Source organism: Camelus dromedarius, chromosome 1, assembly GCF_036321535.1.
Source record: "Camelus dromedarius isolate mCamDro1 chromosome 1, mCamDro1.pat, whole genome shotgun sequence".
In the NCBI taxonomy this organism is placed as follows: domain Eukaryota; kingdom Metazoa; phylum Chordata; class Mammalia; order Artiodactyla; family Camelidae; genus Camelus; species Camelus dromedarius.
In genome coordinates, this window is record NC_087436.1 from 105,317,915 (window position 1) to 105,344,870 (window position 26,956).

The window sequence follows — 26,956 nt, forward strand, 5'->3', positions numbered from 1 at the left end:
GAGTTAAACGTTCCCAGAGGGGTTTCAGAACTCTTCCCGGCACACCACAGGGAGAATTTATCTACAGCAGCTCCTGAAGGCATCTTTCTCCACTCTGCTTATTAGCATTAACTGGGAAACATCTTAAAAACACCCATGCCGGGGCCTCACCCTAAACAAAGATTTCCAGTCTTTGCAGTAGGCATCAAAAAATTCCCTCAGGAGATACTAACATGCCTGGGCTGAGAAGTTCAGCCCCAAGAAATGTTTTTTTAATCTAACACCTGTGGTTTTGCCAGAAAAACTCTTAGGCATTATAATTGTTCTGGGTGGGCGGGGGTGGTTTGCCCAGCCTCCCTCCCACCTTCTGGAAGGTGGCAGCTGCACAAAACTTGAGTGCTTGGGCATTTAGTTAGAGGATCTGCCCTCTGACTTTACAAATGGCATTGCCAGCATAGTATTTACAGTAGTAATGAAATCACTTTTATAATTGAATTGCTTCACAGATTACAGAGTGCTTTCAAAAGCATCATCTCATTGAAATAAGTTTTGGGTTTTTCTTCAGATATAAAGAAATGTATGCTCATCACAGGAATCTTAAAAAAGTATAGAAAGGTGAAAGAAGACATTAAAAAAAAAAAATCTCCCAAATCCCCATTATTCAAAGACAGCCATTGTTAATATTGTACAAATTTCCTTCCGGTTGTTCTAATGAATTAAAATTTTGTTGTAAAATGCATATTCATTATAAAAATCATATACAGAATTTCTAAAGCAAAAAATGAAAGTTCCTGTCCTCTCTCTAACCCTCCACGCACCCCAACTCCTCCAACCACCTTGCCAAATCACATTCTTCAGAGGCAGACATTTTTAATGTTCTTTACATGCAAACAACCTCAGGCTTTTCCCTCTATAGGCATAAGTTTAATTTTTTCTGGTTTTTCATGGTTGTGTTCTTAAAGTAAATGCAATTTCTATTCCGTTTTACCCCATTGAATATTATATCATAAGCTTTCTTGAGCATAATTTTTAATGGCTGCATAATATTTTATTGAATATATGCATTATAATTTGCTTAATTATATGCTGTTGAATAATTAGGTTGTTTCTAGTTTTTTACTATTATAAATTCTGCAATGACTATCTTTGTACATAAAGCCTTTTCTGTTCTATTTAGGCAATTTCTATAGAAAAATGCACACTCAGGAAGAGTATTCGTGGGTCACAGTGATAATTCTTTTCATGACCTTGGTAAGCCTGTTTATAACACAGAGAAAGAATCATGAGCTTTGGAGTCAGATAAATTTGTATTCAAATCCTAGCTTTGACATTGATTAGCTGTGTGACCTTGGAAAGTAACTTAATCTCTCTGAGTCTCATATCTGCCAGAGAGCAATGTGTACTTGATAGTGTGATTATGAAGGTTATTTTGTAAGGCACTTAAGGTAAAACCTTTCCTAAATAAAGACTGAGTAAAAAATGTTTCTTGTATCTCTTTTAAAAAAAACAAACAAAACTTTTTTGCCCTTTAAAAAAAATCAAGATATAACCTATACAGTAAGGTGCATACATTTTAAGTGTACAGCTTAATTTTTACACGTATAAACCCATGTAACCACAATTCAGATCAAGATGTAGAACATTTCAAGTCACCTCAAGAGAGTCTCTCCTGCCCCTAACCTTTGATAATTATTCCCCCTTCCCAGAGGTAACCACTGATTTCTGTCACTGTGGATTAGTTTTTTCCTGTTTTTGAATTTTATTTAATGGAATCAAGTAATATGTACTCACATGTATGTTATCTTTTGCTCCATATTACGTCCCTGAGATTCATCCATGCTATTGTGAGCATTAATAGTCTGTTCTTTTATGTTGCTGTATAGTGTTCCAAAGCAAGAATATTCCAGCATTTATTTGTCCATTCTCCTGTTGATGGACATTTCAGGTGTTTCCAGTTTGGAGTTATTATGAATGCTTTTTCACATACTTATTGTGGACACATAACATTTTTCTACATATACCTAGGAGTGGAATTGCTGGGTCAGAAGGTAGATGAAGATTTAGCTTTGCTAGATATTTCTTTTTTATGAAGACAAGTTTTGAAAAGTTAAAATCATTTGTTTATTCATTCAAAAGATGTTTGTTAAGTGCCTAATATCCACCAAGCACTGTTCTAAGTCCTGAGGTATAGTGGTTCCAGGGTAAGTTAAATGAGGAATTCAAAAATTTCATTAAGGACCACTTTTCCTTTTCGCCATTTTTGAACTGTTCTAGAGGATTCAACTTCATCTTCAGGTTTGTGTGCTCATAGTCTCGAGAAGGCTGTGACAGCTCCAGGTACCACATCATGAGAAGACCTTATCCAAAACCAAAAAGTGGGAGGAAAGAGGACCCTTCTTGTGTATGTGTATTTTATTTTTTAACCAGGGAGGAAACTTTCCCCAAAGTCCTCAGCAGACTTTCCCTTGGGCCCCATTGACTAGGTTGCATCAAAGCTCATGTCCTATCAGCAAAGAGGTGTGAGATAAAGTGTACTCAGCATTTTCAGCTTCTTCAAGAAGAAGTATGTTCCACCCACAAAGAAGGAAATAGTCATGCACGAGCAGTCAACGGTGTCTACCACAGCTATTTTATAGCTATTTAAACTTGGGTAAATGACTTCCCCTCTTTGAGGCTTCCCCATCAGAAAAATGAGGGGTAACAATACTTGCTTTAAAAATTAGAGCTAGTATTAAATGAAATAAAATAACAAACGAAGAGATGGGCACGTAACAGATTCCAAATAAATGTTATTGCCCTCCCTTTATACTATTCTATGCCCATGCCACTCAACATTTGTGGAGATTTCAATTAAGAATTGTTAAATTAATGGGGGAGGTATAGCTCAGTGGTAGAGTGCATACTTAGCATGCATGAGGTCCTGGGTTCAATCCCCAGTACCTCCATTAAATAAATAAGTGAATAAATAAACAAACCTAATTATCTATCTCCCCCTTCCAAAAAAAAAAAAAGAATTGTTAAAATAAAAGATAAATTGAGAAAGGTGAAGAGGAGAAACAAAGAGCATGTATTTCCTGTTGTGATATGTCTCTGTAATTTATATGGCTAGAGAACTTGTAGCTTATTATTTTAGGATGCAAAAGAGAATGGGGAAATCTGAACGAGTTACAAGGAGATGTATTGCAGTTAACCAAATTTTGTTGCTTCACAAATACATGAAAAAATATGATCATGCGAAGGATATTGGATACCAAATGGGCTTTATTTTTAACTGTTTGTTTTAATAGCTCATGAAAATATGGTGGTGCTTTTTATGGCTGTAATGAATTTTCGAGATATGAGACTTCACTGCAGCTTTCTAATACTAAATCTTTTTAGTGGAGATAAGATACTTGATTTGCTGGTGTCTCTCCATGCATCCTGGTGGCTGATTCCTTCTTTTGCTGCTGTTCGTGTTTCTCTAAAAATTTCTGGCTGTTGGGTATGGGTAGAAGGGGAGATAATTTCAGCAGTTGGTGCCTAGGAAATTGGTATCATCCCCTAAGAGCTTCATTTGCCTTCCTCAGGTTTATTCTCATTTCTTACATACAAACTTTTCCCCTTCCCATGTAGGGCACATGATGGCTTCTTTGGCATTGGAACTTTAAAAAGAGGAAGAATATGTGTGCATTAAGATTCTTTGATTTCAGTAGCAGAAATTCAACTTAACTTCTTTGCCATAAAAAGAGAATGAATGGTCTCCCATGGTGGGTGAGATCTGATCTTAGTTTGGGAGAATGGGCCTGATGTAGCTGTGGTAGTGCTGACTGTGTTCGAGGAGTGGGGCCTGCTTATTCCAGCTCCTGTTTTCCACCACAAATTCCTTTGTCCAAGAAGAAAGCAGGAAAGACTTCAGCTTCACTAGGCCATTATATTTTCAGCACATTGTAGTCCAGCAGCTGGGGTACTTCAGAAGTACTCGTCAAGTATTACTTGAATGGAGAAAAGAAAAAACATAAAGATGCTATGGGATTTTTTTCCACTTTAGTTGTCTTCAAGAGCATGAGCTATGGAGATGGAGTTCCCGGGCTTCAAACCGGGCATCCCAGCTCTGCCCTCATCCGTGCAACTTTGCGTGTGTCACTTAACTGCTCTGTGGCTCTGTTTCTTTATCTGAAAAATGAAGATAATAATAGAGGATTGTTGAGAAAATTAAACGAATTAATACACATAAAATACTTATATGATAGGCTGGATTTCTAATCACCTATACCTAATCAGCTCTGGGAAGAATGTACGTCGCCACCCTCTTTGAAGTTAAGGTTGGCCTTGTGATTTGATTTAGCCAAAGATGTGATGATAGCAAGTGCCAGGTGTTAATTTCTGAGTGGAAGTGTGTGTTTTGACATAAGCTACGTAGTAAAGAACTTGGCCTTGCCCAAAGAAAGGACTGGCTTTGCCCTCAGTTTCTAGAAGGTAATCGGTGCCATGCCTGATAAAAGTGTCTTTGGTTAGGGTAGGGACTGGCCACACTGGATCTTAGAGTGGGGCTGGCCATATCCAACAGTTTTAGTGTCGGGGCAAGCCACACCAGAAAGACCAACCATGGGATTCAGGGTAGGGGCTTTGGGTCATGTGTTATCTCAACCTGGAGATTGAGTTCAACCATGTGGACAATCACTCGATCTGTCCTGTAACCCCAATAAAAAGCCTGGACACAGAAGCTCAGGTAAGCTGTCTTGGTCTGCACTGTTCTGTGTGTATTGTTGGGCACTGATGCCAGGAGGGTTATGCATCCTGAGGGCAGTGTAGCTTTGTGTTTGGAAACTTCCGAGATTCTGCTCTATGTGTCTCTTCCTCTAACTGATTTTGATCTGTATCTTTTCCTGTAATAAACTGTAACTCTGAGCATAATAGCTCTCAGTGAGTTCTCAGTTCTTCAGTGAATTACAAACCTGAGGGTAGTTTGGGGAACCCTTGAACTTGCAGTTGATACCAGAAGTGAGGACAGTCCTGGGGGCTGTGACCTCAAAATTTTCAGGCTTAACTCTGGGTATGTTCTTTTGTTTTTCCTTCTGACCGGGCACTGGTAATGTTCCAGATATTGGCAGCTCTGTCAGCCTGGGTCTTAGGATGAAGATGATGATATGCTGAGAAGCCCCAGCCAAGCTGTGTATTATGAGTGAGAAATAAACTTTAATTTATTTAAAATAAGTTCCCACTGGGGGGCGGAGGGTGGGAAGGGATAGACTGGGATTTCAAAATTGTAGAATAGATAAACAAGATTATACTGTATAGCACAGGGAAATATACATAAAATGTTATGGTAGCTCACAGAGAAAAAAATGTGACAATGAGTGTGTATATATCCATGTATGACTGAAAAATTGTGCTGAACACTGGAATTTGACACAACATTGTAAAATGATCATAAATCAATAAAAAAATGTTAAAAAATAAAATAAAAAAACACACTAAAAAAATAAATAAAATAAAATAAGTTCCCACTGATTTGGGGATTGTTTGTAGCCACAGGGTAACCTAACCTATCCTAACTGATGTAACAGGCACAGGGCCTGGCACATGTAAACATTAGGTAAAGACTTGCCATCACAAATTAGTACTATAACATTATACATACACTTTGTTGGATAATACAAGCATATACATCTGTAAATTACAAGAAGACTTATCCATAGTGTCCATTTGTTAAATTTGGGAGCTAAAAAAACACAATTTCCAAACAACGTTCCATAAAAAACAAATTCCCCTTAAGTTCTTTCCACAATGAAGGCAATTGATCTTTGGAACCGCTGAGGATACAACCTTTCCAGCAGACCTGTCATTTTCCTAAAATCTAGACCCCCTCTAGCCTCCACTAAAAAAAAAAAAAAAAAATCTAGAGCAGTTTTGTTTTAATTGTGGTAAAATACACATAACCTAAAATTTGCTATCTTAGCCACTTGCAAGTGTTCAGTTCAGTAGAGTTAAGCATATTCACGCTGTTGTGCAACCAATCTCCGGAATTTTTTCATTATGCAAAACCAAAATTTTCTACCCATTAAACAATTCCCCACGTCCCCCCTCACCCAAGCCCCTGGAAATCACAATTCTACTTTCTGTTTCTATGAATTTGACTACTCTAGGTACCTCACATAAATGGAATCAAACAGTATTTGTCTTTTTGTGACTGGTTTACTTCATTTAGCAAAATGTCCTAAGGCTCATCCATGTTGCAATATGTGTCAGAATTTCCTTCCTTTTTAAGGATGAATGATTTTGCATCATATGTCCATAACATGTTGTTTACCCATTTCAGTCATCAGTGGACCCCTGGATTGCTTCCACCTTTTGACTATTTTGTACAATGCTGCTATGAACACGGGTATACAAACACCCTCTTGAGACCCTGCTTTCAGTCCTTTGGATATATACCCAGGAGTGGAATTGCTGGATCATACAGTAATTCCATGTTTAATTTTCTAACAAACGACCACCACACCATACTGGTTTCCATAGCAGCTACATCATTTTACATTTTCACCAACAGTTGTAATAGCCTTAAAATAGATTCTGCATTGAAAGCAAACAAGGGGCACTTTAGAATTTAGCCCTCATCTATTTTTCCTGGTATCTCTTCCACACTAGAAATGTGGGGACTAAGAAGAATCTTCTTCCTCGATTAAGGAGGGGGAGGAGTGTCCAGGGAGATTAACCAAAGTAAGGGAATAAGCCACTACCCTTATTTGACTTCCTCAAAGCCTCACCTTTTTATACCACTCCACCTCTTATATAGTCTTACTCTCTCATCCAGACTCTACAAAGAGGACAGAACTTGAAAAGCTTCCACATTTGACTTTCAACCATTGCTTTTTATCTTCTTTTCAAAAAGGAAAACTTTTTTCTTAAGGATTATATGCTCCTTTTTTCTCCATCTGTGTTACCAGTACACGGGTGGCTATTAGCTCAGGCTAATTTCTGCTTATCTATTTCTTCGTAATACATTACTGCCACAATGAAAACAACAACCATTTAATTATGTCTCATGATTTTGTGGGTCATGAATTCAGGATGGCTTAGTTGGGTGATAATTCTACGTCATGAGTGTGAACTGGGGTCATCTGATGGTGTTTAGCTTGTGGATGACTGCTCTGAAAGTCTTTACTAGCTTGTCTGGTTTCTTCGAAGGGATGGCTAGAAGACTGGCTTAGCTGGGACTCTCAGCTGTGGGAGGCTTGCACACAGAGCCTGTCCAGCATGGCGGTCTCAGGGTAGTCAGACTTACACGGCACCTTAGGGCTCCCAGAGAATGTTCCAAGGATCAGGAAGTGAATGCTTCCAGTCTCTTAATGCCTAAGCCCAGGCAAGAGTGAGCTTCTGCTATATTCTACTGATGGAAACAGTTACAGAACCCACCTGAATTGAAGAGGAGGGGACTTAGACCCCATCTCTTGATGGGAGGAGTGTCCAAAAATTTTTGGGCATTTTCAGTCTTTCACACTATTTACTCAAGAAAAGACTAACAAATGTTATGACACAGGTACAGTGGAGTCTGAGTTTCATAGTGATCCGGGGTGGGAGGATTAAATAACTATTGTAGGCTGAGGCAGAACAAAGATTAAGATTCCAAAAAGCCATAGCCAAATCCCTAAGCTGTGAATGAAAGGTTAATGGATTAAATTAATTAAACATTAAAACTATTGAATAGAAAAAATAAACAATATACAAGGGAAAATAGTAAGATGTTTAATAGATAAAGGATTACTATTCTTAATATAGAAAGTACTTTTTAAATTAATAGTAGACAAACACATTTGGAAATGTAAGGGACTCAGAATATCCAAAACATTCTCCCCCTAAAAAACTCTAACTTAGAGGACTTACCCTTTTTGATTTCAAAAATTATTACAAACTATTTAAATCAAAACCATGTGGCACTGGTATGAGGATAGGATATAGATGAATAGAACAGAACTGAGAATAAGCCAATTTATGGTCAATTAATTTTTGACAAGAGTTCCAAGAACAATTCAGTGGGGAAAAGATTAGTCTTTTCTAATAGTGCTGGGACAACTGGATATCCATATGCAAAAGAATGAAGTTGGACCCCTGCCTCATACTATATCATGTACAAAAAAAAAAAACCTCAAAATGGAGCAAAGATCTAAATGTAAGAGTTTAAACTATAAGACCAATAGGGGTGAATGTCCTTGACCTTGGATGAAGCAATGGTTTCTTAGACATGAAATCTAAAGCATAACAACCAATGAAAAAATAGATTAATTGGATTTCATCAAAATTTACAACTTTGGGGCTTCAAAGGACACTATTAAGAAAGTGAAAAGACAATCCATAGAATGGGAGAAAATTATTTCAAGTCATATATCTGATAAGGAATTAGTACTATTCAGAATATATAAGGAACTCTTAATAACTCAACATTAAAAAGAAAAATTACACATTTAAAAATGGGCACAGGATTTGAATAAACCTTTTTTAAAAGAAGATATACAAATGGCCAATAAATACGTGAGAAGATATTCACAGCATTAGTCCCCAAAGAAGTGCTAATCATAACCACAATGAGATACCACATCACATCTAGTGGGGGAGCTGAAGTAAAAGATTCTAACAAGCGTTGAGGAGGGTATGGAGGAACTGGGACCCTCATACGTTGCTGATGGGATATAAAATGGTTCAGCTGCTCTGAAATACCACCTGACAGTTGCTCTAAAAGTTAAACGTAGGTTTACCACATGAGACCCAATTTCACTCCTAGGTATATGCCCAAGATAACTGAAATGACACAAACCACTAAAACATTCCTAGAGAGCAGATTGGAAATAGCTATCACAACTTGAAAAATATATACCCTTCAACCCACAGATTCCACCTTCGTGAATATATTCTTAGGACATCTATCAAGGCAAGAGTGCAAAATATATCTATCTAACATGTTCACTGAAGTGTTGTTTAGTAAATTTGGAAATAACCTAAAATATCTATCAATAGGAAATAAGTTCTGATATAATTTCTATTAGGCAGTGGAATATCTAACACTTGTTCAAAAGGATTTTATGTTGCTGGGCTGATGACTCTCTTACCCTGTAATTTTTTTCTTTCTTGTGGAGATAAAATGAACAGATGAGGACAAACATCTGTATTTCTTATGCACCTCCCAGAAGATGGACTGTGTATTTTAAGCAAAGGAGGAGAATGTGTGATACTTGCGAATTCCTTTTCGATAGTTCCTTTGTTGGAGGTTATGCTGAGTTGCTTTCTATGTGTCTATTTGAAAACTGGGGGAGAGAAGAGAAGCGTGATTGGGATTGACCAAGGTTCACAATCTCAGCCTGGAGGAAGGTCAGTACAAGAGGTAAGGGCAGTACCCCTCAAGCCTGCAGGACACGAGGCTGCTTGTTGTTGGCTCCCAAGTCACTCCCTGAGCCTCGCTGACTTGGGCCCAGCATTACCTGGTAATCTGTGTATCCCAGCTTCAGGCAGTGGGTTGGAACATTACACACTCTGCTTAACACTTCACGTCTTTTAGCCCTGAAACTTCCACCCTATTCCAGTGAGTCTAAGTAACACTTACCGCTGGGTAGGAGTATGGTTGGCTAGCCTGAATTTAGGTAGTTCTTAAGATATCTATTTATTGAAAGGGAAAGATGTCCATAATATATTAAGTAGAAAAAACAAAGCTGAAAAAATATGTATGTCATGATTCCTATTTTTTTGTATTGAAAAGCACACACGTACTTGCATAGACAAAACACTTCGATGTTTTGATGCCACCAATGTGGTAACAGTGGCTGTCACTGGCTGGTGTATTTTGGGGGTGATCTGATTTTCTTCTATATACTTCACCAGTGTTTGATCTTTTTTTTCCCCAATGAGTATATATTACTTTTATAAACAGAAGAAACAAATCTATTTCTTAAAAATATGCCAGTGTGAGAGGGTCAGCTAGATATTGTTGGTCTAAACAGGTGGACTTTGGAGCCTGGGAGGTCCATGGAGCCTGGCAAGTCTATGGAGCCTGGCAGGTCCATGCTGACATATGGAAAACACAGAGCACAAGGGCGACTGCAGATTGCAGGGCAGAGGGCGTTTAGTTTCTGGATGCCAGCGGTCATGCTTCTTCCAGTGTTATATGGAAGGAAAAGGGATGTCAGAACTGGTCCGCTAAATGGAGGAGTGTTGTGAGCTGAATTATATATCCCTAGAACGCCTATGTCGAAGCCCTAACCCCTAGCACGTCAAAATGTGGCTGCATTTGGACACAGGGTCTTTAAAGAGCGCTTAATTTAACATGAGATCATTAGGGTGGGCCCTAATCCATTCTTATTGGTGTCTTTATAAGAAAAGGAAATTAGACACAGAAAGACACCAGAGATGTGTAAGCACAGAGAAAAGACCATGCGAGGACACAGCCAGAAGTCAGCCAATCTGTAAGCCAAGGAGAGAAACCTCAGAAGAAAATAAACCTGTCAACACCTTGATCTGAGACTTCTAGCTTCCAGAACGGAGAGAAAATACATTTCTGTTCAGCCACCCGGCCTGTGGTATTTTGCTATGGCAGCCCCAGCAAACTAAAATGAGGATATTTATAATTTTAAGTTTTGCATGTTGAAATGTGTAAATATTTCAGCCCAAACATTTTCACAGATGCTGACTTTTTTTTTGCCTTCATTCAGAGTACCTTTCTTCAACAAATATTTCATAAGAAAACCCTCATCAAATAAGTTGTCTCTACTTACGATTCTGCATAATTATAGGCCTCCTAAATTTCATTTCATTCCAGTACAGAGCATAAATTTATCCAATTAAAAATAGGTGCATCCGCAAATGATTCATCCTGCAAGTGGAGATATCACTTGCAATTACAGTGTTTCAATATTAATATTGTATATCATTTGGGGGCTCATTATTTAATTTATTCAGTAGATCTTGTGCTTATGAAAGGACAGATTTCAAGTCTCCCTGTTTGCTAACCCTGCTTCCAGCAACCGCATTTTGGCACTTCATTTGATAAATATTTTGATTAAAAATTTTCATAAGCACATGAAAAGATGTCCAACTTTATTGGTCATCAGAAAAATATCAATTAAAATCACAATGAGATACCACTATACACTAGAATGGAGAAAGTGAAAAAGATCGACACAACCAAGTGTTGGCAAGGACGTGATGCGACTGGGGCTCTCGTACATTTCTGGTGGGAATACAGTCACTGTGGCCAACAGTATGACATTCCCTTAAAAAGTTAAATATTCGTTACTATACAACTATACCACACAAGCAGAAGTTCTACTTGTTAGTATTCACCTGGGAGAAATGAAAATATGTATCCAGGCAAAACATGTATCTGAATGGCTTTAGCACCATTATTCATAACAGCCCCAAACTGGAAACAAATCAAATGTCCATCACCTTTGAGTGGAGAAAGTGTGGGATAACACGGACAACTACTCAGCAATAAAAAGAAGGAAATATGAATGTAGACAACAATATGGATACATCTCAAAAATATTATGCTAAGCAAAAGAAGTCAAATACAAACATCTCATACTCTGTGAGTCCATTTATGTGAAATTCTATAATTTGCAGAACTCTAATGATGGAAAGCAGATCACTGGTTGCCTGGGGCCAGGGTGAAAGGAGATGATTGAGTACAAATGGGTATGAGGAAACTTCTTAGGGTGAGAAAATTGTTCTATTTCTTGATCGTGGTGGTTAAATGAGATTACAAAAATTCACCAAACTGGACACTTCAAGTTAGTGTAAATATTACCCTGATTAACAAAAAGGAGGAAAAAATTTCCCACTAACTGTAAGCAACATACCTCCAAAATTTAAAAGACTTATAAAAAAAATTCGGTACACTGGTAGAACATATATTCATTTACAAAATAGTTATGTCAAGGCTCAAATATTTTTAATATCAGATTGCTGTGTTGGTTGGCAACCTTGGGAGTTCCCTGGTGAAATTCAAAACTGGTCCTTATACATGGAGAACATGGAGATCCAAAGAAAGAGACAGACCACTGCAGATTGGTAGCTGGCAGTTTTAATAAGCAAGGGACCTTACATACAAGATTTGTCTTGGTTGGTTGCAATGTAAGTAGATTTCCCCACTTATGCACCAGAATCTTAAGAGTTTGTGTAGAAGCCTTAATGGGGTTCAGTCACATATACTGTCTAGACTCTCAGTAACACATTGCCCTTCTAAGGATGTGTCCTTGAAGTGGCTCCTAGGGCAGTGGGCAGAATGCACATTCCAAGGACAGGGGAGCAGGGGGTGAGAAGCCTCTGATTGCCTGGGTCCAGCTTGAGGGTCATCTGGAGTCATGTCCTCCAATGGCCTCCTCCAACACAATGAGATTCCAACAGCTCTTTGACGAAGTACGATCTTCATTTTGAAGTTGATAAGGCAGGCTGAGGGAACCTGAGTAACCTGCCCAGGAAGTAGCTAGTAAGTGGTGGGGCTGGGATTCAAAGTAGGTCTGAGGTCAGAGCTCATATTCCATCTGCTACATGCCTTTGACTTCTTAATTAGACCTGACATTAGTGTTTAACATGGTCTTTGGGGGCCATTTAGATGTGTCATGAATAGCATTTAATGACAAACCTGATTTTTAGCTTGCTTTAAATGTTGTCTTCCACTTGCATCCTCTACCACCATCACAATGCTCTACCAGTGGTCTGAGAATGTCTCATGTGTCCTCTCCCACACCTTGGTCTCCTCCATTTGAATCACTCTCTCATAGTCCCTTTTCTGTCCATCAGTGGTTCATGCCCTGGAAAGTACAGCCCTCCAGAGGGTATCTGGAAATGTGTGTGTGTCAGGGAGCATTTTGGATCCCTGATGCTTAGTGGGCAGGAGTCAGGGATGCTAAGTGTTAATACCATGAATGAATCATCCAGCCCCAGACTGCCAATAGCCCTCCCTCCAGAACTTTGGCTAAGTCCTAACTGTCTTTAGAGACCCAACTCAAGTCATCTCTGCAAGGCTTTCTCTGTCCAACCCAGCCCCAAGTCACCTCTCCCTCTTGAATGACTCCATGCTGTTGCTACCCACGCTGTTCCTGTATAGTCTTATGTACTCTGGTTTTTTCTCTTCTTGATGTAAAAGTCTACATGTCGAAGCACTTTGGAAGTACTCTGCCTTCAGGAAGCCAGTCTACTATTCAGTTGTATCCAGTGCTTCAGGAGCACAGTGCTTTGCTTGCTCAGTCAGTCATAAAGTGATTTAAAAAGGCTTCCATTGGCAGTGCTATAGGAATTTCTTTAGGGATTGTAGCTAGAGAGACCTGAACTGCGGGTCTTTCTACAGAATGAGTATCAATATGTATGCTAGCGATGCCAGTGAGAGGCCTGGGGGCGGGGGTGGGTTGGAGTGGAGGGTTCAACCATGACCGACCTTTGCCTGGGGCTCCAGGCAGCACCAGAGACGGCTCTCCTGAAACCTCTTGTTAGCACTTAATTCTGCACCAGTAGTCACCATGATTCATGCACCAGGCCATTAATTCAGTGAGAAGCTGCTAAATGGGCAGACGAACAAAAACAGGAGGCCCTTCTGAGAGCCGTAAATTCTCTCTCATAACAGCTTTATATACTTGAAAGTGAAGGGTATTTCGAGAGTGCCGTGGAAAGTACCTGGAAATTCAGTTCCTAATAGAAACCTAGGAAATTTGATTCAACTACTAAGAAATTGAGGGCTTATTTCATACAAGTGGCTGGGCTGGTACAGAGATGAATAAAAAGGCAGTACCTAATCTTTCTGGAGTTCAAAAAATGGAGTTCCGGTGATTTTCAAAAACTACTTCTGCCTCCCGCCAACTCCAGATCTGGTCCTAAGAACTAGCCCCTTAACACCCTCTCCAGGCTCTTTCCTTCTCTTCACCCCTATTGCTACTGCCAGGTTTTCAAGAAGTCTGGAGGGATGGCTGCAACAGCCTCTTAACCTGGCTTCCTTGACTACTCCTGCCCCATCCAACATCCATATACCAGCACACGAACGTTTCCAAAAAGCAATCTGATCATATCACTCAGTAACTGGTGAGGGTAAAATCCTTTCATGGCACTCTAATGTTTTTACGGATGAAATCTGAACCCCTTATCAGGACCCTTCACCATGGCAAGTCTATTTGCATCTTCAGCCTTTCTGAAATATAATTCTCTAATCCAGGTATCCTGGCCCTCGGGCAGTTTCCCAGACCTCCAAGCTCTCACTCACTGCTTCCTGATGCTGTGTGTCCCACCCCCAGTCCAGTCAACCATGCTTTCAAGATTCAGCCCAGGTTCCATGGGTGACAGGCGCCTCTATTTGTACTCCCATTGCCACTGTGCTTTCTCACTTGTCACATGTACCATACCATAAGAGACTTTGCCTCTCTCAGTATACTTTAATTTTCTCAACTAAACCACAAGAACTGTTATCTAGCACATCTCTGACTGCTCAGCACTCAGCAGTGAGGCTGGTGTCTGCTGGGTACACAATAAGTGCTTGCTGAATGTATTTGAATGAGTCCTACACGAAGTCATAATAAATAAGACAAAAATGGCTTATTCAGACATGCCGTAATGTGCATTTGTCTCTAGGTGGTCCCTGCTTTGTTTCTAATATTGCACTTGGAAAAGTTGTCATGGACAATCAAATGTCTCATTGTTCCTGAATGATGTATGGTAGTGGTACGATCTTAAAAAAGAGACAAGGTTTGTTATCCTTGGGGAAATCAAAATACAAGTCTCCAAATAATTCTGTCTCACAAATGACATGAACATTCATTTTCAAAGTGATATATGCATAGAAGATCTATAGTTTAGGAGGCTGAACATTTTGGCTAAGTGGTAGAGTTTGATACATCATGATTTTATTAATCAATCTGCCTTGCTTTTGACCTGGTTTTACTTATTTGGACTGTGCGTTTATTTCCTAGGGATAACAAATCACCACTAACTTGGTGACTTAAAACAACAAAAATTTATTCTCTCACAGTTCTGGAGGCCAGAAGTCCAAAATCAACATGTTGGCAAGCTGTGCTTCTTCCGAAGGCTCTAGTGGAGGATTCTTCCTTGCCTCTTCCACCTTCTGGTGGCTCCAGGCGTTGCTTGGCATGTGGCTGCATCACTACAATCTCTGCCTCCATCAGCACATAGCCACCTCTTCACCCTATGTCTTCTCCTCTTCTGTCTCTTCTAAGGAGACTTGTCATTGGTATTAGGTAATTCCTCAGGTAATCCACAATGATCTCACCTTGCGATACTTAATTACTCCAGCAAAGATCCTGTTTCCAAATAAGGTCACATCACAGGTTCCAGAGATTAGTATATGGACATAACTTTTTGGGGGGACAGTTTCAAAGGGTCAGTCTGTCTTCAGAACTCCTCGTAAGGCTGGCTGAAGCTCCTGCTAAGACTGCATCACACTTCGACTTCTCCCACTGCCCAATCCTGCTTTCTTCCCTTCCTCCCACAGGTGCTGATAAACAACCTGTAAGCTAATCTCCATTTCAGAGTCTGCTTCCCGGGGAACCTAATCTATGATACCACTCAAACCTCAAAATTGGAGACCCTCAACTTTAGGGATTGGCAATATATGGAGATGACAATGGAGAAATTTCCACGTATTCCTCTAACATTTACTGAGCACCTATTAGGAGCCAAGTACCTTCTAGGCATTAAGAACAGAACAGTGAACAAGGAAAGTGTCTGCCTTCCAGAGAACTTTTTAGTGTGGGAGGCAGACAAAAACAACTAACAATTTAATATGTTAGACAGAGATATGCACTTGAAGAAAAATAAAGCAGGGTGAAAGGCTAGAGTTTGGGGGAGGGAGGCTGACATAGGATGGTCCATTCAGGGAAGGCCTTTCCAAGGCAGTGACATAAAGCAAGACTTGAAGGAAGTCGGCAACGCAAAGATTTGGGAGAAGAGCATCCCCAGCAGAGTCACCTAAAATGCAAAGGCCCGAGGTGGGAATGAGTGGTGGGTTTTTGAGAAACAGCAGGAAGGCCAGTATGGCAGAGTGGAGTGAGTAAGGTGACAAGTAGCAGGCGGTGAGATCAGAGGCCCCGACAGGTGTCTGAGCACAATGGGAAGCATTAAAGGGTTTGAGGCAGAAAAGCAACAGAATCTCATTTATGTTTTAAAAAGATCACCCTAGCTGCAGAGGGGGAAGCAGTGGAAGCAGGGGACCAGTGGAGAGGCACTGCAACAATCTAAGAGAGGATAATGGTGACTTGGACCAGTGTGAGGGTGGGGAGACGCTGGCTGGATCTGGGGATGTATTTTGAAGGTGGAACTTTAGGACCTGCTGACTGTTATGGACTGAATGTTTATGTCCCTCAAGTTCATATGTTGAAGCCCTAACTCCCCACCCCTACTCACAATGTGATGGTGTTAGGGGTGGGGCCTTTGGGAAGAAATTAGAATTAGATGAGGTCATGAGGGTGGAGCCTCCATCATAGGATAGGTACCCCTAGAAGAAGAGGAAGAACCTCGTCACCACCATGTGAGGATGCAGCAGGAAGTGAGGCTTCCACAAGCCAGGAAGAGGGGCCTCACCCTAACCCACCTGGCAGGCACCCTGATCTTGGATTTCCAGCTTCCTGACTGTGACAAATTATTGTGTTTAAGCCACTCACTCTGTGGTATATTGTTATGGCAGCCTGAGCTAAGACACTGATGGATTAGATGAGGGGCTAGGGGTGGACAGAGAATCAAGGCAGCTCACTGGTTTCTTGGCCCGAGCACATGGATGAATGGTGGTGTCATTTACTGAGACAGGCATCCTCCCCATTTACAGTTATCTAGAATCTCTTGCGCACAAGTCAGAGGGCCCACATGGCAATCTGTATTTGCAGGGGGATCCTTCACTGCATGCCTGAGATGACTTATGATGAAGGCAGTAGAGGAGACAGCTTTTTAGTTAATATAAATATGCACCTATTGCTTTATAAGAAATATTTCTGGTGGGAAAAGGAGGATAAGGGAGCTTGTAGTCAGGCGCATTCTGCTTTTATTATTACTCGGAGAATTGTGACCTCACTTGTAGAACAGAATTAGGTCTGATGACCTTTAAAACCAGAGGAGTGCTGAATGCAGTCTGGTGTCTCTGGTCAGTTCTGCTGGCATTTATTGATATAATTATAGTTTTCTTCCTTATCTTGATGCAACATATTTTCCTGATACATTATTTCATAATGTTGAACCATTCTAGCAATGCTGAAGTAAAACTGACATGAAGTGGTATAACCATCCTTCCAACATACAATTGGATTGGATTTGCTGGTAATTAACCATTTAATTCATTAGTATTTAATGTTTTTTCAAAAATAAGTTTAGAATACTTTCTTTCCATTGCCTTTTATTTTCCCTTTGATTAATTTTGGCTTTTATCTTTATTTATTACCTTTTCCTACTTTGTTTTATTTTGTTCTCTTTCTAGTTTCTTAAAGTGACCACATATTTCATTTGTTTTCAGATTATTAAAATAATGAGAGCATTTAAGTCTACACATTTCCTTTTGAGTATTGCACTACCTATGCCTATAAGCTTGGATATAAAATATTTTCCTTGTTGTTAATTTCCATACAGTTTTTCAGTTTTGAATTCTCTTTGACCCAAGTTGTTTAATTTTGTTTTGTTTTAAAATTCCCAATTGTTTAAGGGTAATTTATGTATATATTCCTCCTTATATTTTATAGTCACTTTCCCACAATTTACCATCCGTAGCCCAACCCCCTTTTTCATTTGTCTTGTCATGTCTGCACAATTTATCATTCTTTGTTAAAAAGGTACATATAAGCTCTCAGGCCTATCCATGTCTTTGGGTCTTACTTTTCTGTGAAAGCCTCCAAATAGGTAAGTAATAATAAACATTTTCTACTGAACCTAAGAGGCCAGAGGAAAAAGGTAATTTTTTTTCCTCCTTTACATTAGTTATACTTTTTCAGTGTAACTGGAAAAGAAAAAGTTCATGAAGCTAAGTAAGTGGCTTGATTCAGTCAATGAGACCCAGTCTTTGGGCAATTGTTTTTATCACTGGTCATATTATCTCTCCAAGGGAAATTCTCTAGAAGCTGTTTACTGTGAGGTAAAGTATGTTAGTGATGGTTTGCCCTTGAAAGTGAAGCTGCCATTGTGAATGTGGAGGCTGAGTCTGTAATTTCTGAGAGAATCAGCATGTCCTCGGAGTTATGACTCGGGTGTTTGAGGAAATAAGCCTTCTGCAGGAAATACAGATGATCTGGTAAATGGGCACCTGAATATTAATAAATCATTTATGTTCCTTTGTTATAGAACAAACTAATGTCCTTGCTTCAGAGCAGAAGTGAGGGGCTGAGGCAGTGTGAGCAGTGTTCGATCTTCAAATGATTGACTGTGCCTTTAGGGCAAGTAACTTTCCTTCTCTGAGCCTCAGTTTCTTTACCTGCAAAGGTGGAGATTCATTCACTCATTGCTTCATTGATTAAAACACTACTGTTTGGGCAGCCTGCCTTGGAACTTACTCTTACATGTTGAAGATCTCCTGCTTGTGGCGGGGTACTTGCTGGTTCTTACTCTCCACTGCTCCCTGTGGTTTACCAAAGTCCCACCACCACCTCATCTAGCTTGGTTAACTCTTTGGATCTGAACAAATTGTTAGGTACTATGAATTTCAAAGCAAAAAGAAGGAGGGGGCCGGGAGATACCCTTCCCCTTCCCTCCTTCTGCTCCATTCTGAATTCCCCTCGGCTAGCGCATTCTAAAAGAGATCTTTCATTCTTTCAACATTATTTGATATCTTTTATATATTGGATAATGAGTGTACTAAATGCTGAGTATACAAAACCAATGAACTATAGTCTTTGTCCTTGAGAAGCCAATAATATCGCAAACCTAAAGTCTAAAAATGGATCAGACAGATTTCAGAGTCTCCGAGAGTGTAAGAAGGATATTCTTCAATAAATGTTAGGGACAGTGTTTGGCAAAAATAGCTCTCATAATTTTTATAAATTCAAATGCAACACAGTGTTCCACGGGCAGGGAATTTTCCTTGATGTTTTAACCATCTGCTAACCAGTGTTCTGCCTCTGGTTGTAGTCACTTTTCCTTCCGCTGGACATCTCCTAACACCCCTAGAAGGAAATGTTTCTAAGCTATAAAGAACTTGGGATGTGTTTTTCAAAAGTGCATTTTTTTCAACATTCAAGGAATTTCAAGAAATGCACCATTTGCCTAAGGGCAGATAATTTAAAAGATCTCTCTTGTGATGGCTTCAAATAAGTTGGTGATTGGAAAGCTGATGCATGAATATAAGGCATTATTATTCTACACTGACACTTCAGAGGAGGAAACTAGTTAGGGGAATATTTTCCTCCCTAACATTTTATCCCTGCTGAAATAAGTCAAAATATCCAATGTTCTTTGTATTCAGAGGTGACACTGGTACCAGCACAACTGTCAGCTGCTGTCAGTCCGGGGCTATTGGAAGCAATGTCACGGTGCTTTAACTTGCATTTCAGTTTGCTCAGCATGTCTTTGAAGCATTGCCTCTACTCATCTCTTCCACAGCTCGTTGTTCAGCCAAATTGCACTATTTCAGCAGGAACTTGGCTAAATACTTAAAAGCTAGTGGGCCAGCCTCCTCCTTGTTGAGGATGTAAGTCTGTGTTTTTCAAAGAGAGATCCTCAGACAGGCAGCAGCCACACTGTCTGGGGTGCTTGTTACACTGCCTATCCCTGGACCTTATCCATTGACCAAAGGACTCAGAAACTCTGGGAATAGGAGATCAGGTACCAGCATTTTAAGCAAATGCCCCTGGTGATTCCTATGCACTGATGGTTAAGACCTCTGAGTTGAGGGCTTTTACAGTCACCAACTATGTTCTGATTGAGTCTTGTGCATTCCTTTACACACTGGGACATCAACAATCTGCAGAAGCCTGTTCCTAGAAATATATGCCTGGACATCTCCATGAAGGGCAGGTCTATTCATAGGATTTGAAGCTGCCTGTCCCTTAAATATTTTATGGCTTATATTTTGCAAATGTCCCACATGCAGTCAAGTATATCTTTCTAAATGACTAGATAGATCTGGAACAAAGAGAGAAAACAAGCCAAATCCAAAACATTAACATGCTTTGAAAGAAGAAGAGCTTGAATAGTGACAGTAGAATTATAACCCTCGACGAGAATAGAAAAAGCCCTCAGCTTGGCTGATACACAGGCAAGAACTCTTTCACATATTTGTTAAGAAAATAAAAATAAATGCAGTATCTTGGGCTCCCTTTCCAGACAGGTATCCTCCCCATCCTGCTCAGTGCAGCCTGCGTCTCCTCCTCTGGTGGCCCAGATGCAGCTCCCCCTGGCTCAGAGCTTCCTTTCCATCTGTATTACTTCTACAACCACAGACAGCATTTTTGCCCAATTTTTAAAAAAAACTTTTGATTTGGGGATAATTACAGATTTGTCAGAAATATCAAGGAAAAAAAAAAGTGTACAGGGAGGTCCCACACACCCTGCACCCAGTCTCCCCGATGGGAACATCTTGCATGACTGTAGTACGATATCAAAGCCAGGAAACCGACATTGGTCGTTGGTATAATTCACAGAGCTTCTTCAGATTTGACCATTTTTACCTGCACTGTGTGTGTGTGTATGTATAGATCCAGGCAAACTGATCACATGTGAAGATCAGCATAACTAGTACCAAATCTGAGCTATAGAACTGTTTCAGCACCACAAGGCTCCCTTGCACTCCTCCTTCACAGCCATGCCCAGCCTCTTCCGCCACCATCTCTAACCCCTAGCAATAGCTAATCTGTTCTCTGTCTCTCTAATTTCACACAATTATTTTTAATAGCATTTTAATAGCCTGGAAGCGACTTCCAACCATGCTGAGCTTCCTGCCTGGACGGTCCAAGTTGTCTCTCAAGGTACCAATTACTGTTTTTGTTAGTGCTCTCATTAAAAAGTTGTGTAAATTTTTAGTAGTCTGACTATAATCCTAATATTCCTAAAAGCATTATTTTGAATGTATAATTATGCTGAATGTGTGGTTTTTCAGCAATGCCTCTTATGTCACAGCAGAAATATTTGCATAATGGCTCCAACATCATAGAAATCTATTTTTTACCCACGGAAGAGTTCAAGGAAGATTTTCCTGTCTCACAAGCATTTCTCCTTTTCAGGTGACCCACACTTCTCTGCCACTTTGACGGTTAATTTTATGTGTTGACTGGACTGGGTCATGGGGTGCCCAGAGATTTGGTTAAACATTATCTCTGGGTGTGTCTGTGAGGGTGTTTCTGGATGAGATTATATTTGAATCAGTAGGCTGAGTAAAGCAGCTTGTCCTCCCCAATGAATTTGGATCTCGTCTAATCCATTGGAGGCCTGAACGAAATAAAAGGCTGAGTAAGAAAGAACTCTTTCTGCCTTACTGTCTTTGAGTCAGGGCATCAGTCTTCTCCTGTCTTTGGACTCAGATGTGGACTCAGATACACATTAGCTCTCCTGGTTCTTAGGCCTTTGGACTTGGACTAGAACTGGACTATTGGCTCTTCTGGAACACCAGCTTGCCATCTGCAGATCTCAGAATTTTCAGCCTCCAGGATCATGTGAGCCAATTCCTTATAGTAAAGCTGTTTCTATATACATATCCTATTAGTCCTGTTTCTCTGGAGAACCCTGACTAATACAGCCACCCTCTAGGCCGTGGCATAGTTGCAGTTGTAACTCTCTAGAGGATGAGAACAGAGAGAATGGAAGAAGCCCTTCAAACTCTGATTAGGAAATAGCACAGATCACTTTCACTTGCATCTCATTGGTTAGAACTCAGTCACATGACCTCATTCAACTCTGTAACAGGGATTGAGGAAAGTTGTTTAGATCAAAGGACACCTCTCTTCTAACTTCTGAAAATAGAAGTTTCCTTAGGAGGAAAAACCAGGAGAAGAAATGGCTTTGGGGTAGGCAAAAATAGTGCCTGAAATAAGGATGAATGGAAAGATGATACCGTAAAAGTTTTCATCACAGAATTGTTTATAATAATGAAAATATTTTAACAATCTAAATAAGCTGTAATAGGAGGTTGGCTAAATACATTATGAGGGATTCATACAACAGAATAAAATGCGATGCTCAAAATGGTATTGTAGAAGAAAACATGATTTAGAATGACATGGAAAATGTCTATAAAGCATTGTTAAGCATGGAAAGCAGGTAAATAAACATGTTGATAACATGTTCCTGTTTTTGTAAAACAACAATGAAAGTAGTAAATATGTGCACAGGGGAGAGACTGGATGGATATATACCACAATTTTAATAGTGGTTATCCCTTTTGCAAAAATTATGGGCAATTCTTATTTTCTTCTTTTTTTTAAATCTGTATTTTCTAATTTTTCAGAAATATACCCAAAATGCATTGCACTTGAGATAGAAATAATAAAAAATTATTTTAAAAGAAGGTAACAAATATATATGACCATAAAACAAGGATAAAAGGGACAAGGTTGAAAGAAGAAACTGGTGATGGGGGTTTGAATCCTTGCTCTGCCATTTACTAGTTGTGTGACCTTGGATGAGTTATTAACGTTTCTAAGTCTTGATGTCCTCATCGACAAAATGAGAACACTGGTAATAAAAATACTGACCTCGCTGATTTGATAAGAGGTTTAGATAAAATATTGTTCTTATAGTTCAGTACTGAACAGTAGGTTCATCTCTTATAGTTCAATACATAAGTACTCAAAAAGCTTAACCAAGCTTATCATGATAATTAGTAATAGTAATAGTGTAGTGTCTTAGGGCAACTCAAGGTATGGCACAATATATAAGTCATTGTTTTCTCCACTCCTGGGTCAAATATCAATCTCCATAAATAAATTCCTGCTTCCCCAAATCTACATTGCTTTTCTTTCACCTCAGTTTTGGCACTATTCTTATTCCTAATCTTTCAAACATATTCCTTGTTATCATTACTATTCAGCCTAAACTCTGTTACCATTTTTTAAAAGTCACAAATTATAATCTTCATTATTTCATTTTCACAAAAGACCACACCATCAATCAAACATCCTTAAAGATCGTTTCTAAAGAATTTGGCTCTTAAGAAACTTCTAAGCAATTATGATGTCCACGTGTTATAGAAAACAGCTCTCTTATCAGCACCACCACACACATACCTATCTCCATCCCCAGTGTTTCTTTTCTGTACAGGTGATTCTCCAGCCCCTCACTCACTCCCACCCCTCCTTCCAGCCAGGCCTTCTTCCTTCTCTTTGGAGGGACTGCCCTGGGCCAGCACTCATTATGGTTTACTCTGGTTGATGCTGGATGCTGGAGAGGAACCCATTTGGCAGTGCCTCTAACCTAGACTTTATCAGAGTTAAGGAGGATATTTTGGCCTCTGTCTGCCTCATCTTTTGTCTTATTTCTCAATTGGTTCAAAACTTGGATGGGAAAAGCAGTTTAATTTATTGGGCCCTAGTCAAAGTTCCCAAGAACACACACACACCACACACACACACACACACACAGTTTCTTGAGAATACAACTTCAAAGGATAAAGGTGGTTTTTTTTGGAGGGGTGGGGGTTGCTTTAACTAAAGCTATGGTAAGGAGCAGGCAGGAAGGAAGGTATATTAAAGCATTTAAAGAAGTAAAAATATCTGACCAGAATAGGAAAGTTTAGGTGAATGCTCAATGTGGATTCAGTTTGCATTTTCAGAATAGGATAGTGCTTCTCAAATTTTCATAGTGCCAGAGAATCTCCAGGGGATGTTGTTGCAATTCATATTCTGATTCAATAGTTCTGGTGTGGAGCCTAAATTATGTTTTTCCAATAAGCTCCAGGTAATGCTGATGCCTCTGGCCCACAGACAACACCTTGAGTAGCAAGGGTGTAGAATATCATGAACCTTCCACACTCAGTAATTATTCGTCAACTTCTTTATTTTGAAGGAAATTTACATTAATAATTATTTGGCTTAATCTAATATTTATGATATGCCTACAATTTCCTAAGTATACATCTATCTGGATAGCATATCATATTTGTTCACATCATTCGCCTACCCCTACCTTTTAATGACTCCCATTATCAGCAGGCTTTTGCTACTTAACAAATCAGGCCAAGTGCAGTGGCTTAAAACAACAACCGTTATTTTGCTCACAGTTCGTTGGCTTGGGCCCAGCTGAGCGACTCTTTTGCTAGTGTTGACTGAGCTCATGCTTAGATCTCTGGCCAGCTGCAGGGGACTAGGCTGCTTTTCCCCTGGCAGTGCTGACTGTTGACTTGGGCAGTGGAGGGAACTGGATTACATCTTTCTCATCATCATCCAACTGGCTAAAGATTTGTTCACATGGTGGTGGAAAGATTGCATGTGCAGCATGGGTCAGCCCAAATGTGCAAGCTCTTATCATGCCTCCACCTGAACCACATTTGCTACCATCCAGCCCATTGGTCAAAGCAAGTTGTAATGACCAAGTCCAGTGTCAGTGTGGGATAGAATTACCTAAGTTGTGGATGCTGGTGGGGGAAGCACCTGTGGCTGCCTTTGCAATCTGACTATTCAAGTTCAAGTTGGCCTTTAAGGTCCACCCTGCTACCCACTGAAAGGCCTATCAGGCTAATGTTTATCTCTAACACTATTACTCTTTTACTGTCCTCCTCCTGGAACATGCTTTCTACTTATCTTTGCGCAGAGACTTGGTCCACTTTCAAATGGTACGTCCTCCTTAAGCTTGTTGTCTAAGTTGGATGGGATCTTGGGTTATATGGCATATCTCATTCAGACGCTTATGGTTACTTATATACAGGTTGCATCCTCTCTTATGAGATTAGATATTTCTAAAGGGTTTTGATTGTGGCTTGCTCATCTTTGCATTCCTGTGACATATCCAGTAAATAATCTCAATTGCTATTATTTATGGAATGCTACTATTTACTGATTGATTTATCCCGTTAAAAATTAAGTATTCTTTTTAAAAATGTTTTTATTGATGTATAGTTGGTATACAATATTATATAAGTTATAAGTGTACAATATGGTGATTCACATTTTTAAAGGTTATACTCCATTTATAGTTATTATAAAATATTGGCTATATTCTCCATGTTGTACAATATATCCTTATACCCTCTCCCCATTGGTAACTACTAGTTTACTCTATCTGTGAACTTGCTTCTTTTTTGTTATATTCAGTAGTGTGTTGTATTTTTAGATTCCACATATAAGTGATATCACACAGTATTTGTCTTATTTCACTTAGCATAATGCCCTCCAAGTCCATCCATGTTGCTGCAAATGGCAAAATTTCATTCTTTTTATGACTGAGTAGTATTCCACTGTCTATACCTACCACATCTTCTTTATCCATTCATTAGTTGATGGACACCTAGGTTGCTTCCATATCTTGGCAATTCTAAATAACAGTGCTATGAACACTGGGGTGCATGTATCTTTTTGAATTAGTGGGAGGTTTTTTTGGATATATACCAGGGGTGGAATTGCTGAGTCATAAGGTAGTTCTATTTTTAGTCTTTTATGAAACCTCCATACTGTTTTCCACAGTGGCTGCACTGATTTACATTCCCACTAACAGTGAAAAGAGCTTCCTTTTCTCCACATTTGTTATTTGTGTTCTTTTTGAGGATAGCCATTCTGACAGGCAAGAGGTGATATCTCATGGTGGTTTTGATTTGGATTTCCCCAATGATTAGCAATGTTGAGCATCTTTTCACATGTCTGTTGGCCATTCTTATTGCTTCCTTTTACAGATTAGTAAAGTGAAACACAGAGAAGTAAAGTAACCTGTCCAAGATTACAGAGCCAAGAAGCCAAAGATCAGGATTTGAACCCATATCTCTTGAACTCAAGAGCCTGGCCTTTTCAATCAGTGCCCCAGTGGAATGAAAATAAATGATTTTGAATAAGCCATGTGCAGATAATTAAGAATTGAGCAAAGAGTATGTGTTTGTCCACTTGGGAATGCAAGTCAGGCTTTGGGGGTAGAAGAAAGTCTCAGGGTTAATGGACTTCTCACAGAGATAAGCTCAGATTTTGACTCAGATCTAGAGGTTCACAAATTGTTCTCAGTTCTCTGTACAACAGTTTTCAGGCTCTGTAGAACTGAATCATTGATAAGTGATTCCAGACTCACAAAAAGCTGAAGAAAATTCTAGAATGCTAATTCATTAGTGTCTGGGGAGATAGAGAAGTTACAACCATACCAGCACAGGTGTCAGATGGCCAGCATGATCTTTTCTCAATAGGAAAACCAAATTAATATGAAAAGGTTGCAGAGTGTGTTTATTTCCTGCCTCCTTTTGAAAAGGATTTGAGTCCATTGCAAAGGGAGTGGCTATTTTTAAGTAATACAGTCACCAATGAAGCATAGTGAGTCATTCTCAATAAAAAGGCTAAATCTGCCAAGCCAACAGGAAGACTCATATTGAGTCATCAATGCTCCATCTCTCTTGAGTAACAGTGGAGAAATTATTCTCTCTCAGTGTCTCCATTTTCAGTACTCCATAAATACATCAGTATTGATTGGGCTCCCCTTTCTTGGTTTGGGATTGTCAAGACTGCTCTACTCTGGTTCTTCTGACTCTGATTATTCCCTCTCCAGCATCGCAATAGCAATTTGGACAGCTGTCACCAGTGGATGACAATGCCTTAGGCTTAGTTACTTAGGGATGTGGTAGTTGGTCAATCTTTCTGTAGGTGTGAATAACTCAGGAAAAAGAATATTATCAGGTGAAGTGGACAATGCTATAAAAATTTTTTTCACTTGTGAAAAATGTGGTAGACTGAGAGATTGTGGAGGAAAGAAATGCAAACAGTATAGCAGTCAGGACTGAGTGCAGGAAGCAGACATAGCTAGAGATATTTTAACTCTGAAGGGAATAAGGTGTTACAAAATCACTGGCCGGTCTGGGGGTGTGGACTCTAGACTGGGCCTCTAGAAATGCCTCCTAGAACACTGCAGAACTGACCCACCA

General features: G+C 39.6%; 1 long non-coding RNA gene across 1 annotated transcript in view; it reads right to left on the reverse strand.

Moving 5' to 3' along the window:
- Positions 1 to 3,222: 3,222 nt before the first annotated feature.
- LOC105098367 (uncharacterized) overlaps positions 3,223 to 26,956 on the reverse strand; it is a 35,583-nt gene continuing 11,849 nt past the window's right edge. Inside the window, exon 3 of the long non-coding RNA XR_837999.3 lies at positions 3,223 to 4,131. This is a non-coding gene — a long non-coding RNA (uncharacterized LOC105098367). The remainder of the gene's footprint in view (positions 4,132 to 26,956) is intronic.